The sequence below is a fragment of the Arachis ipaensis genome, chromosome B9, assembly GCF_059453495.1.
Source record: "Arachis ipaensis isolate K30076 ecotype BB chromosome B9, ASM5945349v1, whole genome shotgun sequence".
Classification (NCBI taxonomy): domain Eukaryota; kingdom Viridiplantae; phylum Streptophyta; class Magnoliopsida; order Fabales; family Fabaceae; genus Arachis; species Arachis ipaensis.
In genome coordinates this window covers 100,966,727-100,982,461 of record NC_142444.1, presented here as the reverse complement: position 1 = coordinate 100,982,461, position 15,735 = coordinate 100,966,727, and the positions used below count along the sequence as shown (strand labels likewise).

General features: G+C 36.8%; 1 non-coding gene across 1 annotated transcript; it reads right to left on the bottom strand.

The window, feature by feature from the left end:
- Window positions 1-14,681: 14,681 nt before the first annotated feature.
- LOC148545646 (small nucleolar RNA R71) lies at window positions 14,682-14,789 on the bottom strand. Its single transcript, XR_015900728.1, has one exon. It is a non-coding gene; the product is annotated as a small nucleolar RNA R71 (small nucleolar RNA).
- Window positions 14,790-15,735: the final 946 nt, after the last annotated feature.

Sequence of the window (15,735 nt, the reverse complement as noted above, 5' to 3'; positions counted from 1 at the left end):
AAATATATAATTTTATAAATATTTTAATAAATCTATAATTTTTAAATTTATATAATTTTAAATTTTTAAAAATATAATCTTTAATCAAATTTTTTGAAATAAAATAATTAAATAAATATTTTCGAAAGCATTTAATTAAATATTGTTTAAATCTGTAATCAATCAAATATTATTCAAATTATAACTTAAATAAAATAAATAAACATTTTAAATACAAACGTATGAATTGTGAGTAGGATTAGGGGCGGGTGGGGAGGCTAATGGGCAGTGGCAAAAACTTGAAAAAAACGAAGGGGAAAAAGTTTTCAAAAAGATAGTATTCGTATTAAAACAAAATTTGTAAATATAATTATTTTTCAAGTTTGTTATTAAACGTAGGACTATATATGATTAAAGTTAACAAAACAAAAAATTAAACCTAATTTTAATTAATTAAAAATTTAGTTTATCTTAATAAACGAAATTTATTTTAAATGATAAATTAGTTAAGGTAGTAAACTTGTAGTTTTTACTTCAACTCGTTAAGCTAATTTAGAATTGTACTTCGTTCAATCGTAAGAAGGAACGTAAACATGACTCTTAAAATATAAAAATTTAGAAAAATTTGATAGTAAAAACTAATTTCATAAATAATAAAATAAATTATCTATAGGATTATAACTAATATATATACCATAACAAGTCAAAAGTCATAATTCAACACAAATTCACAACTCAACTCACAAATCAAAACACAAATTCACAACTCACAAATTTATATGACACTAAAAATAAATTCAAGTATCAAATAAACTAACCAAACTACTGATGCGGAATTTATAATCCACAAACTAACCGGCAAGTGCACCGGGTCGTACCAAGTAATACCTCAGATGAGTAAGGGTCGATCCCACGAGGATTGATGGATCAAGCAACAATGATTGAGTGATTTGCTTAGTCAGACAAACAGAAAATGGTGTTTTGAGAGTTCAAAAGCATCAACAGTAAATTTAGAATATCAGAAAAGCAAGCAGTAAACAAGTAGTGAATAATATATAGAGAAACAGTTAAGGCTTCAGAGTTATCTATTTTCCGGATTGACTTTTCTTACTAACTATTTTAATCATGCAAGATTTAATTCATGGCAAACTATATGTGACTAAACCCTAATTCCTTAGACCTTTTTAGTCTCCTCTAACCTTCATCAACCGCCAATTCCTTGGTCACTCAATTCCAATTAGAGGGTGAAGTTCAATTCTAGTTCTATGCCACAGAAATCCTAATTATCCAAATATAAGAGGATTATATGTCACGTATCCCGTTAAGTCCAGATAATTAGAAATTTAGGAGAATATGTTTTCAAGATGTTGTTCAAGTAAAGAGCTTTTCCAAGTTATACAAGAACTCAATTAGAATCAAGGTCATACTTGCATTCCACCCAGATTCATAAAATAAAGAACAAAAACAATTCTTGAATGATAAATTAGTACATGAATTAAAGTAAAAAAATAATAGTATCAATCCATACAATAGACAGAGCTCCTAACCTTAACAATGGAGGTTTAGTTGCTTATGGCTCAGAGAGAAAAACTAGGATTCGTAAAACTGTAAATTGCGGAATGAGGTAGAAGAGAAGAGAAGAGTCCGAAGGGCTGATTCTTTTTCCTTTTATATCTAATCCTAATTAATGCAAAATATATTTCCTAAAAACTAAATAATATCTTTTCCTAATTTTAATAATAAAAGTTAAATCAAAATTTGCAACGCCTTCACTTGTAATGCATCCTAGGACGAGTAGGGAGCATTGGGCTCATTAAGGTCCATGCTGAACTTGAATTAAACCAAGTTTAGCGTGGAGTAGTATGCGCATCTAACCCCTTTGGAGCGTTGAACTGGCGCTGAACTTGGAAGGAGCCAAGTTCAGCGTGGGGGAGGCAGAGCAGATTCCTAGAACTTGACCATTGTCAAGTTCAGCGTGGAGGTCACGCGTGTGTTCCTTGGGAGGTGTTGATGCTGGCGCTGAACGTGAAATTTATTCAAGTTCAGCGTGGAGGAGGCAACATGCATTCTTCACTCTCTCCATTCTCTAGCCTTGACTTAAACTCCATAAAATTCATCCAAAATGCTACCTGAAATAAACAGAATTGCACACAACTCAAAGTAGCATTCATAGTGGCTAAAATATATTAAATCTTGATTAAACTTAGCAATTCAAGTGCAAATTTACAAGGAAAAGACAGAGAAGATGCTCACGCATCACAACACCAAACTTGAATTGTTGCTTGTCCTCAAGCAACCAAAATCAGTACATGGTTAAGATGTGAATTTGCATGAGAAGTGAGAGTTCAGTTATGCTCATGTCTCTCCTTAAAGTGGGGTTTCTCTCTTGCAATTCTGAACAGTTCTGGCATCTCACTCTCCTTTGAATCAGAGGACTATCACTGTCATTCGGAATTGGAATCTGGATTATATTATGAATTCTCTGATCTTTATATTTCAGTTTAATCCTTGAACACAACAATTTTCCTTTTCTCTTTTCTTTGGTGCTTTGCACCTTGAGCCTAGCCGTGACTTTAAATATTTTGTCTCAAGCTTCACTTGACACAAAAATACCACAAGCACTTGACTGGGGAACTCTCTTTAAGATCTAATTTTTCTTTCAGTTACTCCCAAACAGTAGTGCTCAAAGCCTTTGGCATACTCTGCTAAATGCATTTGGTCTCGACTCTAAATATTCTCTCTCAAGGATTGCTTGACACAAGAATACCACAAGCGTATGACTGGGAAAACAACTCTTTGAGCTTTTAATCATGTCAGACCTCCCTAGTCATTGATGCTCAGAGCCTTAGATCTTGCTCTTATTTTTATTTTGTTGTTTCTTTTTCTTCAAGGATTAAATTTTTTTGTTTACTTCAGAGAATTCATAATAGTTCTCTAAATTCTTGTTCCTCATACATCAACATCTTTTTTTCAAATTCAAATATGCACTGTTCATGTCATTCATTCAGAATCACAAATAATACCACCACATTTAAGTAACAAGACTAATCTTAAATATAACTCAATTTCTCATGCATTACATCTTTTTCTTCTTTCTTTTCTTTTGATTTCAATTTCAGTGAGCGGTAAATGAGACAACTTTTTAGTACTAAAGGCAAAATAACAAAATTAAAAATAGCAAAATTAAACTAGAACCTAGCAACGAAAACAACCAAAGATCATGCAGACATTCAAGTAAAATAGCAAAAAATAGGAATATAACATAATAAGAATGAAAGGAAATATAGAATGAAAGGAACTCAACCACCTCAGTTATCCTCTGTAAAGATGATTCACCTCCCTTTGGTGCCATAAAAATAAACAGAAAAGCCATGAGCGAAGCGACAACACCAAACTTAAAAATTTGCTTGTCCTCAAGCAAAGAAGAACTGAAAGTAGGAAGGAACATAAAAAGAAGTATGGAGGAGTAAAATAAATATTATTGCAGAAGAAAAATAAAATGAGAAAAAGACAAGAGAGAGTAAAATAAGTAATAAGTAATATATGAGGGGTTTCAGGAGTGTATGGGTTGGGAATGGGACCACGGGTGGATATAGGAGGAAGGGGACGAGGTTATGGGAAATAAATGGGGAATGAGATAAAAAGAAAGGGAATCTGGTTAGGGGTTATAATGGGATTTGATTGGGAATAGATGAGGTTTGTTTGATTATGGGTTAAATTAAACAAATCAGCGCCAAACTTGAAGAATGGGGCGTCTGGCGTCGCGGAACCGTATGGGGTATCTCCTCTCCACGCCGAACTTTGTGCAGCGCAAGTTCGGTGTGGGTTGAAAATTTTTTTTTTCTGTGCAGAACGCTAGGGGGACCAAGTTCGGCGTCCCCCTAGCAGAGACAAATCGTTCTCATGAAAGCAGCCTCCACGCTGAACTTGAATGGGCCAAGTTCGGCGCCGTATACTTCCCAAATCTGCACCTTTGAGCGTGGACCTTCCAATAGAAAAATCTCAATGTGGCACGCACATATCCACGCTGAACTCGAATTACTTAAGTTCCGCGCAAAAAAACATCGTCTAATTGCACGCAAATTGACGTCGTTCCCGACGCTGAACTTGGAAATCCAAGTTCGGTGTGGGCCTTTGATGTTAGGATTTTCATATGGTCTAGAATTTTTATTAAAAATATAATCGCGTTGTAAGTATAGCTTCTAAACCAACAGAGACTCCTTTCGTACAAAAGTTTGGTTGTCACAAGTAACAAAACCCAATAAAATTTATAACCGAAGTATTTAAACCTCGGGTCGTCTTCTCAAGGAATTGCAGGGAGGTATGATTTATTATTGGTTATGGAAAAAGGTATATTTTTGGGTTTTTGAAATAAGGAACAAGTAATTTAAATGACAAGAAAAATAAATTAATAATAATAAAATCTCTTGGCAAGGTATAAGAAATTGAAGTCCTATCCTCGTTATCCTTATCAGGTGTGATGAGAATTGGATTCTGCTCCCACTTTAATTAACCCTTGCTAAACAAAGGAGAGTTAAGTGGACTAACTAATTTGATCCTCAAGTCTTAGTCAACTCCTATGGAAAGACTAGAGTTATTGGAGTACAAATTAACCAGCAGAGAATTCCAATTTCACTCAACAGCTGAGTTTGATAACTCAAGTGTTGCTAATTACTTAACCAAAGCCAAAAGGGGAAAATAAATCTAAATTGAATTGAAACCATCATAATTAAAACAATCATTAATCTGAAATACCTCAAATTGCATTTAAACATAAATTCAAATCCTAACATGGAAAGTTTGTAAATCAATAATGAAAAGATAAATGACAATTAAAGTAATGGAATAAATAAAAATAGAAAATAAATTAAAGGAATATTGACCCTGTGATTGAAGAGATCATAGCTTAAACATAATAGAAATCCTAAATCCTAATCCTAGGAGAGAGGAGAGAGCCTCTCTCTCTAAAACTACATCTAATCCTAAAATTATCTATATTGTATCTATTACTAAGTTGTTCCGTTATTTGATTCCTTCATTCTCTGGCTTATATCCTGTGTTTCTAACTTGGATTTGGGCCGAAAAAGGGTCCAGAAATCGCTGGGGGCGTTTTTTGCAGATTCTTGTACGTGGCGTCTGTCACGCGTTCGCATGGGTCACGCGTTCACGTCAATTGCGTTCTGCTCAAGGCGCGCGTCCGCGTCGTCCACGCGTATGCATCGCTGCCATTTCGCGCTAGGCACGCGTTCGCGTCGTCCATGCGTTCGCGTCGCTGCCTTTTCTTCAAAACTCCATTTTTGTGTTTTCCTTACATTTTTGTATGTTTCCTTTCTGTCCTTTAAGCCATTCCTGCCTTATGAGATCTGAAAATACTTAACACATAAATCACGGCATCGAATGGTAATAAAGGATAATTAAATTTAATAATTTTAAAGCATAGGAAACATGTTTTTCACATATATCTTAAAATAAGGAAGAAATAGTAAAACCATGCAATTTACATGAATAAGTGGGTGAAGGATTGAATAAATCACTTAAATTGAGCATAAATTACATCATAACATATGGGTTTATCAACCTCCCCACACTTAAACAATAGCATGTCCTCATGCTAAATCCAAGAGAAAGGGTAAAGTTAGAATGGTGGAATCTCATGCAATGTAATCTATTCTAAATGCAAGCTACCTACATAAATCATGCAATTTTAATTATCATCCACCTATATATATATATAGAGCTTTCATGTAGTTAATTTGATTCATAAATTCAAGGAATCATATAGCCAAGCCTATATCATGTTAAAGCACCTTCACAATTGAGTTGGGTAAAAATATTTCACAAACTTACAAGACAATTAAACAATTAAGCAGAGATATATGGTGATGAGCTATTGAACCCTCACTGGATTTTGTGTTTACTCTCTAGTCACTCTGTGTTTGGGGTTAATCACTCTATTTTTTTCTATTCATGCTTTCTAAAACTTTGTTCTTCATCTAACCAATCAACAAATATACAATGTGTACATACAAACATCATGAGGTCTTTTTCAAGGTTGTAATTGGGCCAAGGTAAAGGTAATGGTATATATATAAGGCTAAGTGAGCTATAAGTTGAATCCTTAATTAGTCTAAGATCTCACCTAACATATACGTACTTTATAAAAATTCAAAACTATCCTGGTCTTCCCAATTTTTCCACTTTTGTGTCACATACTCATGTACCAAATTTATTTTTTTGATTTTACTTCCATGTGCATTGATCATTAAACTTATTATTGGGGTAATTTTGTCCCTTTATTTACTTATTTAATTAAAAAGAAATTTATTATTATTATTATTATTATTATTATTATTATTATTATTTTTTTTTTTTTTTTTTAAACATAAACATAATATTTTCAATGCACATGGTGTTTTGGTTTGATTTCACATGAGCATGCTCCCAAATTCCTGATTATTTTATTACTTTAATCCTTTCATATCAACCCATGTTCCCACATTTCTCCACAATTGGTTGATACACAATCTCTATCTTAAGCTAACCAAGGATTAAACTTGGGATTTTTAATTTATTTTTCTGCTTAAGGCTATTGATGTGGTTATAGAACAATAGGGGATTAAAAGGCTCAAGGAGGCTAACAAGGGTGATGTAAAAGGTAAGCTTATTTGGGATAAGTGAGCAAAAATTTAAATAATGGCCTCAATCATATATTGGTATGTATCTACATTCTATATTGGACATATAGACTGAAACAAAGTAAAGATCACCAGAATAAAAAAAGATGGGTGAACACACAAGAATGAAATAATTATGGTTAAATAATGTAACCATACAATAAGCTCAAAAACTCACAGGCTGTGTGTTTTTTGGCTCAAAAACTATATATCAGTTATGTATGTTATGCAAGTAGAAATCAAGAGTTCCCATTATGCTCAATGTGAATCTTAGGATGACTCTTAAAATCTTAGTGTTCTTCCTTGAAGAAATGTTGTTAACTAACTCACATTTGTTGCTATATATATATACAGTGTGTGGATTGTTGTGATTCTGTTATACTAAAGTTTCTAGTTTATTCTTTTTATTTTCAATTAATCCAAATTATCATGTGCTAAAAAGGGTAAACTAAACTAAATAATCCATATTTTCTCTATCACAACTTAATAAGCTAAAAGTGCAAACCAAACTAAATATCTAAGATATATATAAACTAAAGTGCAAGATACAGAAATACTGTAAAAATACAGAAAAATGTACAAGTACTGAAAGATAAAAATAAAAATAAAAATATAGAAAAATAAACAAAATAGGATAAAAAGAGAGTCTAAAAAGTGGTTCACCAAAATAAAGTACGCCAGAGATGGCGACCTCCACACACTTAATTAATAGCATCGTCCTCGATGCTCAGGCAAGCTGGGTGTAAGAAATGTCATCTTCGGAAGGGTGTGCAGTAGGTGTCTCTGTGGTGAGTTGAGAATCTACAGTCTGGATGAGTGTCGGAGGGTCTGCCTGCTGTAGTGGAGGTTCTGCCTGAAGGGGGATCTCTGGATCAGCTGGCTGTATCTGGTGGGGCTTCTCATGCTGTGGTGTAGCCTGCGCAGCTCCTGCCTGCTCAGCCTCTGCATGTGCCTCCTCCTCATGATCATCTGCCTCCACCTTAGATGGCTCAGAAGGGGTGTCAGGCTCGGAGGGGATGTTGTGGTGGCCAGATCGAATCATCAACTTTAAGTGCTCATAGCATCGCTTGTTGCGACGCTCAGATCTCTCATATTGCCGCTGGTTGCGGCGCTCCATTTGGTCCAACCGGTCAAATAGGCGATGCACGAGGTGGAAGATGGGCTGTGAAGCAGGTAAGGGTGCAGTAGTGGTGGTGGGTGCGGCAGTGGATGCAGAAAGAGCAGCAGAAGATGTGGCAGCCTCAGCAGAGTCAATGAGAAAAGGAGGTCTGTATCCTAAAGCCTGAAACTTCCTGCTGTGAGGGATGATCTTCTTGCAGTCTGCAGCAGTTGGCTTCTCATTTGTCGGCTCCCAGGGCACCTCAGTTCGGCGGCCCAACTGAGTAATCAAGTATGGAAAAGGGAGGGTGCCTCTGACGTGGACTATGGCCATGTAGTACCGGATGAAACGGGGAAGATATAAGTCCTTTCCCTCCATCACACACCAGATGAGAGTAATCATAGCAGCGGGCACCTCTGTCTCATGAGTGCTCAGCATCACATAGTTACTCAGGATCTGCTGCCAGAGCCAAGCCTCATCATTTAGAAAAATAATTTTAATTCCTTTGGGGGCCACTACAGACTTACCCATGACCCAGGGGAGAGTAGGATCAAGAGCTATAGTCTTCTTGACTGCGTCCCAGTCAAATCTCATGAATCTCATATCCTCCTCAGCCTTTTGGTAACCATATGGCTGATCTGATTTAGGCAGGAGATGGGGGATTTCTTCGATTGTTTCTTCAGTCACCAAGGACATTTTGAAGTAGTTATAATAGAATTCCCTGACCCAGGATGAGTTAATCTTAGTCAAGTTTCTCTCCAAGAAAAACCAGCCTCGCTGTTTAATTTGTTCTAAAGTGTATTGTTTGATTTCTTCTGGAATTTTGAGGGTTCTTTCCAGGTATAGGTTCCTGGAAGTGGCAAAAACTGGGTACTTCAGCTCACAGTATCTATTTGCAAATTTTTCTGGGTCAGTGGCAGGCACCAACTGATCAGTCTTTTCCTGCGGGGTGAAATTCTTTTCCCGCTAGGAATCGTCGTGGAGGATATCCAAAATAGATGTAGAGGCTTCTCCTCTTTTTCTTTTTCCTGTTGTTGCTTTGCCTTTTCCCTTACTTTTGGGATCAGACATCCTGAAAAGCAAAAGTTGCAGGATACAGTTTAATAACTAAAGTCGGAAAATAGGTAAGCAAATAGGATTTATCAATATAGGCATAAAGGCAAAAGAGCAATAGAAGCAAGAAATGAGTTAAATATAAGTAAATTGTTTGGATTGTATGCAAGTGAAAAGTCTGAGAGTAAAAATTACAATCCAAAATATATGATATGTGGAATTCTGGTTAAATAGGAAAAACAGAAATCATGCCCTTGAGTTAGAAAGTTAAATTAGTTAGGTAAAAGGAAAGGTCAGAAAGTTAAAATAGTTAGGTAAAAAGAAAAGTTAGAAAGTTAAGGCGGTTAGTAAGTAAAAAGTGAGTGGCATGATAATGGGTTTCCTAGTTAACAATAAATTCACAAACTTGAAGAACAATCAACTCATATTCAAGCAAAAATTTGCAGTTTATTGATGATAATTTATAAAATTACAAAAAGGAAAAGAAATCATCAATAATGCAGTTTAGTAATTCGGGAACCAGAAAGAGTGAGAATGCAAGCCCATTCATTCATGAATTGGCTAGCTAGAAACCAAAACAGCGCAAAACTTGAATTTGCCAAAACTATTTCATGAATGGGAGTTGAGTGAAACAATTTCCAGAAAAAAATTTGGGCAGCATTCTGGCTAAAATTGGATGTTTCCGGGTAATAAACAGTAAAAAATCAGTTCATATGACAATAAATAGTGCAGAAAAGATTAACAAATATCAATAACATGAAAGAACAGTCTAACAGCAGCATCAACATGAAAGAACAACATATGAACAGCGCATCATCACAGCAAATTCAGAATTACAAATCAGATAAAAACAGGTACCATGAACGGTGCAATTATCAGGCCTAAATCCACTAACCACATCCTAACTACCTAACCACCTAAAATCCACTACGATCATGCATCTCTAACTATCCTAATTTTGAAAAAAAATAAAAAACTAACTAGCTAATTAACGGGAAATAGGATTCACTGTTCGATGGAACCTGGTGCACAGAGGAATAATTGTATGGATTAGAGAGATGGTGGGAGTGTGGTGGTGGTGTTGGTGACGCGGTGGCGATGGGTGGCGGCGTGGCTGTGGTCCGTGGTGGAGGCAGAGGCTGTGTGGTTGGTGTAGGTGGATAAAGGTTGAGGAGGTGAGGGGGTGAGTGTTGTGTTGTGATGGGTGGTGGGTGGTTGGCTGGAGGTCTGAGAGGTGGCGGCGGTGCTAGGCAGCTCGGAACGGGGCGGCGGCAGTGGGGGTGGGGTCATGGAGGGAGGAGGAAAGGGGAAGAGGGGAAGGGGGAGAAGGAGAAGGGAGGGGTGTCGGCGAAGGTGGCGTGGCGGTCGGGATGGCGGCGCGGCGGTCGGAGCTGGTTGGCTGGGAGTGGTGGTGGTTGGGGGTTGGTAGACGGGAGAGTTCAGAGGGGGAGGGGGGTTTGGAGACGCGAATAGGGTAGGGTTTCGCGTGGGTTGGGGTTAGTGAATTTGAATCCACGCGAACGCGTGGAGCACGCGATTGCGTGATTGGGGCAAAAAGGGTGTTGACGCGAACGCGTCATTGACGCAAACGCGTGATTGTGGGATAATGAAAGTGACGCGTACGCGTGGGGCACGCGAACGCGTCTGATGAGCGGATAATTTATACGCTTTTTGACATTGTTTTTAGTATGTTTTTAGTAGGATCTAGTTACTTTTAGGGATGTTTTTAATAGATTTTGTGTTAAATTCACATTTCTGGACTTTACTATGAGATTGTGTGTTTTTCTGTAATTTCAGGTATTTTCTGGCTGAAATTGAGGGACTTGAGCAGAAATCAGATTCAGAGGTTGAAAAAGGACTGCTGATGCTGTTGGATTCTGACCTCCCTACACTCAAAGTGGATTTTCTGGAGCTACAGAACTCGAAATGGCGCGTTTCAAATTGCGTTGGAAAGTAGACATCCAGGGCTTTCCAGCAATATATAATAGTCCATATTTTGGCCAAGAATTGACGACATAAACTGGCGTTCAACGCCAGCCTTCTGCCCAAATCTGGCGTCCAGCGCCAGAAAAGGATCCAAAACCAGAGTTGAACGCCCAAACTGGCACAGAAACTGGCGTTCAACTCCACAAATGGCCTCTGCACGTGCTACACTTAAGCTCAGCCCAAACACACACCAAGTGGGCCCAGGAAGTGGATTTATGCATCAATTACTTACCCATGTAAACCCTAGTGACTAGTATATTATAAATAGGACCTCTTACTATTGTATTAGACGTCTTTTTGACCATCTTTGGTCTCAGTTTTAATCCATTGTTCATATTAGGAGACTATTGATCTCGTTTAGGGGGCTGGCCATCTCGGCCATGCTTGGACCTTCACTTATGTATTTTCAACGGTAGAGTTTCTACACTCCATAGATTAAGGTGTGGAGCTCTGCTGTTCCTCAAAGATTAATGCAAAGTACTACTGTTTTCTATTCAATTCTTCTTATTTCGCTTCTAAGATATCCATTCGCACCCAAGAACGTAATGAAGGTGATGATTATGTGTGACGCTCATCACCATTCTCCCCTATGAACGCGTGCTTGACAAACACTTCTGTTCTACATGAATTAAGCTAGAATGAGTATCTCTTAGATCTCCTAACCAGAATCTTCGTGGCGTAAGCTAGAATGATGGCGGCATTCAAGAGAATCCGGAAGGTCTAAACCTTGTCTGTGGTATTCTGACTAGGATTCAATGATTGAATGACTGTGACGAGCTTCAAACTCGCGAGTGCTGGGCGTTAGTGACAGACGCAAAAGGAGGGTGAATCCTATTCCAGCATGATCGGGAACCGACAGATGAATAGCCGTGCCGTGACAGGGTGCGTGAGCATATTATTCACTGAGAGGAGGGGATGTAGCCACTGACAACGGTGATTCCCCTGCATAAAGCCAGCCATGGAAAGGAGTAAGACTGATTGGATGAAGATAGCAGGAAAGCAGAGGTTCAGAGGAACGAAAAGCATCTCCATTCGCTTATCTGAAATTCCTACCAATGATTTACATAAGTATCTCTATCCCTATTTTATTATATAATATTCGAAAACAACATTATCACTTTATATCCGCCTGACTGAGATTTACAAGGTGACCATAGCTTGCTTCATACCAACAATCTCCGTGGGATTCGACCCTTACTCACGTAAGGTATTACTTGGACGACCCAGTGCACTTGCTGGTTAGTTGTATCGAAGTTGTGACAATTATGAATTAAGATCAGAGCACCAAGCTCTGGAGCCATTACCAGGATTTGTTCGAGCCTGGAGATCACAATTTCGTGCACCAAGTTTTTGGCGCCGTTGCCGGGGATTGTTTGAGTTTTCGGCAAGCTTTTGGTCCGGTAACATCAGTGCCAGATTCCCTTTTGATCCGGCAACAGCACCAAGTTTTTGGCGCCGTTGCCGGGGATTGTTTGAGTTTGGACAACTGACGGTCCATCTTGTTGCTCAGATTAGGTAATTTTCTTTTTATTTTCTTTTCAAAAATTTTTCAAAAATATTTTCAAAATCTTTTCACCTGTTTTCGAAAAATAAAAATAAAAATGTTTTCAAAAATTTTATTCAAGATTTTTAAGAATGAATTCTAGTGTTTCATGAAGCATGTGAAGCCTGGCTGGCTGTAAAGCCATGTCTAAATTTATTTGGACTGAGGCAGCAATTTGTTATCAAGAGCAAGCTAGTTGTTGCTAATCCACCTGCTACTGTTCCTGATCTACATGCTAAAGCTTGGCTGGCCATTGGCCATGTCTAGTGTTTTGGACTGAAGCTTTCATTGAAAGCTTGGCTGGCTAGTGAGCCATGTCTAATTCCTGGACTGAAGCTTTAGACTAACATGGCAAGATTCCTGGAATTCATATTAAAAATTTTGGAATCCTTATTTTTTCTTTTTCATATTATTTTCGAAAAAATCCAAAAAAATTAGAAAATCATAAAAATCAAAAATATTTTTGTGTTCTTGTTTGAGTCTTGAGTCATGTTATAAGTTTGGTGTCAATTGCATATGCATCTTGCATTTTTTCGAAAATTCATGCATTCATAGTGTTCTTCATGATCTTCAAGTTGTTCTTGGTAAGTCTTCTTGTTTGATCTTGATGATTTTTTGTTTTGTGTCTTTTCATGTTTATCATATGCATTCTTGAATTCTTAGTGTCTCAGCATTAAAGAATTCTAAGTTTGGTGTCTTGCATGTTTTCTTTGCATTAAAAATTTTTCAAAAATATGTTCTTGATGTTCATCATGACATTCAAAGTGTTCTTGGTGTTCATCTTGACATTCATAGCATTCTTGCATGCATTTATTGTTTTGATCTAAAAATTTCATACATTGCATATTTTTCATGTTTTTCATAAAAATTTCAAAAAATCAAAAAAAATATCTTTCCATTTTTCTCTCATCAAATTCGAAAATTTGAGTTGACTTTTTCAAAAATCTTTTAAAATCAAATTGTTTCTCATGAGTCAAATCAAATTTTCAATTTGAAAATCTTATCTTTTTCAAAATCTTTTTCAAAAATCAAATCTTTTTCAAAATTCTTAGTTATTTTCGAAAATTCCAAAAATCTTTTTCAAAAATCTTTTTCTTATTTTTATATCAAATTTTTGAAAATAACATAATCAATTAATGCTTTGATTCAAAAATTTGAAGTTTGTTACATGCTTGTTAAGAAAGATTCAAACTTTAAGTTCTAGAATCATATCTTGTGATTTCTTATGAATCAAGTCATTAATTGAGATTTTAAAAATCAAATCTTTTTCAAAAAACTAACTTCAATCATATCTTTTCAAAAATATCTTCTTATCTTATCTTTTTCAAAAATATCTTTTCAAAATATCTTCTCTAACCTCCTAACTTCTTATCTTTTCAAAATTTGTTTCAACTAACTAACTAACTTTTTGTTTGTTTCTTAACTTTTTCAAAACTACCTAACTAACTCTCTCTCTCTAATTTTCGAAAATATCTTCCCTCTTTTTCAAAAATTTCTTTTTTATTAACTAATTATTTTTATCTTTTATTTTTGATTTCAAAAATTTTCGAAAAATACTAACAATTTTCAAAAACCAATTTTCAAAAATCACTAACTCCTTTTCAAAAATAATTTTCGAAAATTATCCCTCCCCCATCTCATTCTATTTATTCATTCATATCCTAACATCTCATTTCACCTCTCTTCCATCCTCACAGTTGTGTTTCTTCCATCTCCCCTTCTTTTCTTCCACTCACAAAGGGATCCCTATACTGTGGTATAAAGGATCTCTATTATTATTATTATTTTTCTGTGCCTTCTTCTTTGTCATATGAGCAGGAGCAAGGATAAGAACATTCTTGTGGAAGCAGATCCAGAACCTGAAAGGACTCTGAAAAGAAAATTAAGAGAAGCTAAAATACAACAATCCAGAGCTAATCTTTCAGAAATTTTTGAACAGGAGAAGGAGATGGCAGCCGAAAATAATAATAATAATATAAGGAAGATGCTTGGTGACTTCACTGCACCTAATTCCATTTTACATGGAAGAAGCATCTCCATTCTTGCCATTGGAGCAAACAACTTTGAGCTGAAACCTCAGTTAGTTTCTCTGATGCAGCAGAACTGCAAGTTTCATGGACTTCCATCTGAAGATCCTTTTCAGTTCTTAACTGAATTCTTGCAGATATGTGATATTGTTAAGACTAATGGAGTAGATCCTGAAGTCTACAGGCTCATGCTTTTCCCTTTTGCTGTAAGAGACAGAGCTAGATTATGGTTGGATTCTCAACCTAAAGACAGCCTGAACTCTTGGGATAAGCTGGTCACGGCTTTCTTAGCCAAGTACTTTCCTCCTCAAAAGCTGAGCAAGCTTAGAGCTGATGTTCAAACCTTCAGACAGAAAGAAGGTGAATCCCTCTATGAAGCTTGGGAAAGATACAAACAGTTGACCAAAAAGTGTCCTTCTGACATGCTTTCAGAATGGACCATCCTGGATATATTCTATGATGGTCTGTCTGAGCTATCAAAGATGTCACTGGACACTTCTGCAGGTGGATCCATTCACCTAAAGAAAACGCCTGCAGAAGCTCAAGAACTCATTGACATGGTTGCTAATAACCAGTTCATGTACACTTCTGAAAGGAATCCTGTAAGTAATGGGACGCCTATGAAGAAGGGAGTTCTTGAGGTTGATACTCTGAATGCCATATTGGCTCAGAATAAAATATTGACTCAGCAAGTCAATATGATCTCTCAGAGTCTGCATGGAATGCAAGCTGCATCCAACAGTACTCAAGAGGCATCTTCTGAAGAAGAAGCCTATGATCCTGAGAACCCTGCAATAGCAGAGGTAAATTACTTAGGTGAACCTTATGGAAACACCTATAACTCAACATGGAGAAATCATCCAAATTTCTCATGGAAGGATCAGAAGCCTCAACAAGGCTTTAACAATGGTGGAAGAAACAGGTTTAGCAATAGCAAACCTTTTCCATCATCAACTCAGCAACAGACAGAGAACTCTGGACAAAACGCTTCTAATTTAGCAAATCTAGTCTCTGATCTATCTAAGGCCACTGTAAGTTTCATGAATGAAACAAGGTCTTCCATTAGAAATTTGGAAGCACAAGTGGGCCAGCTGAGTAAAAGGATCACTGAAATCCCTCCTAGTACTCTCCCAAGTAATACAGAAGAGAACCCAAAAGGAGAGTGCAAGGCCATTGACATAAGTGCCATGGCCGAACCTGTGAGGAGAGGAGAGGACGTGAATCCCAAGGAGGAAGACCTCCAAGGACGTCCAGTGACCAATAAGGAGCTTCCCTCTGAGGAACCAAAGGACTCTGAGGCGCATCTAGAGACCATAGAGATTCCATTGAACCTCCTTATACCCTTCATGAGCTCTGATGAGTATTCCTCTTCTG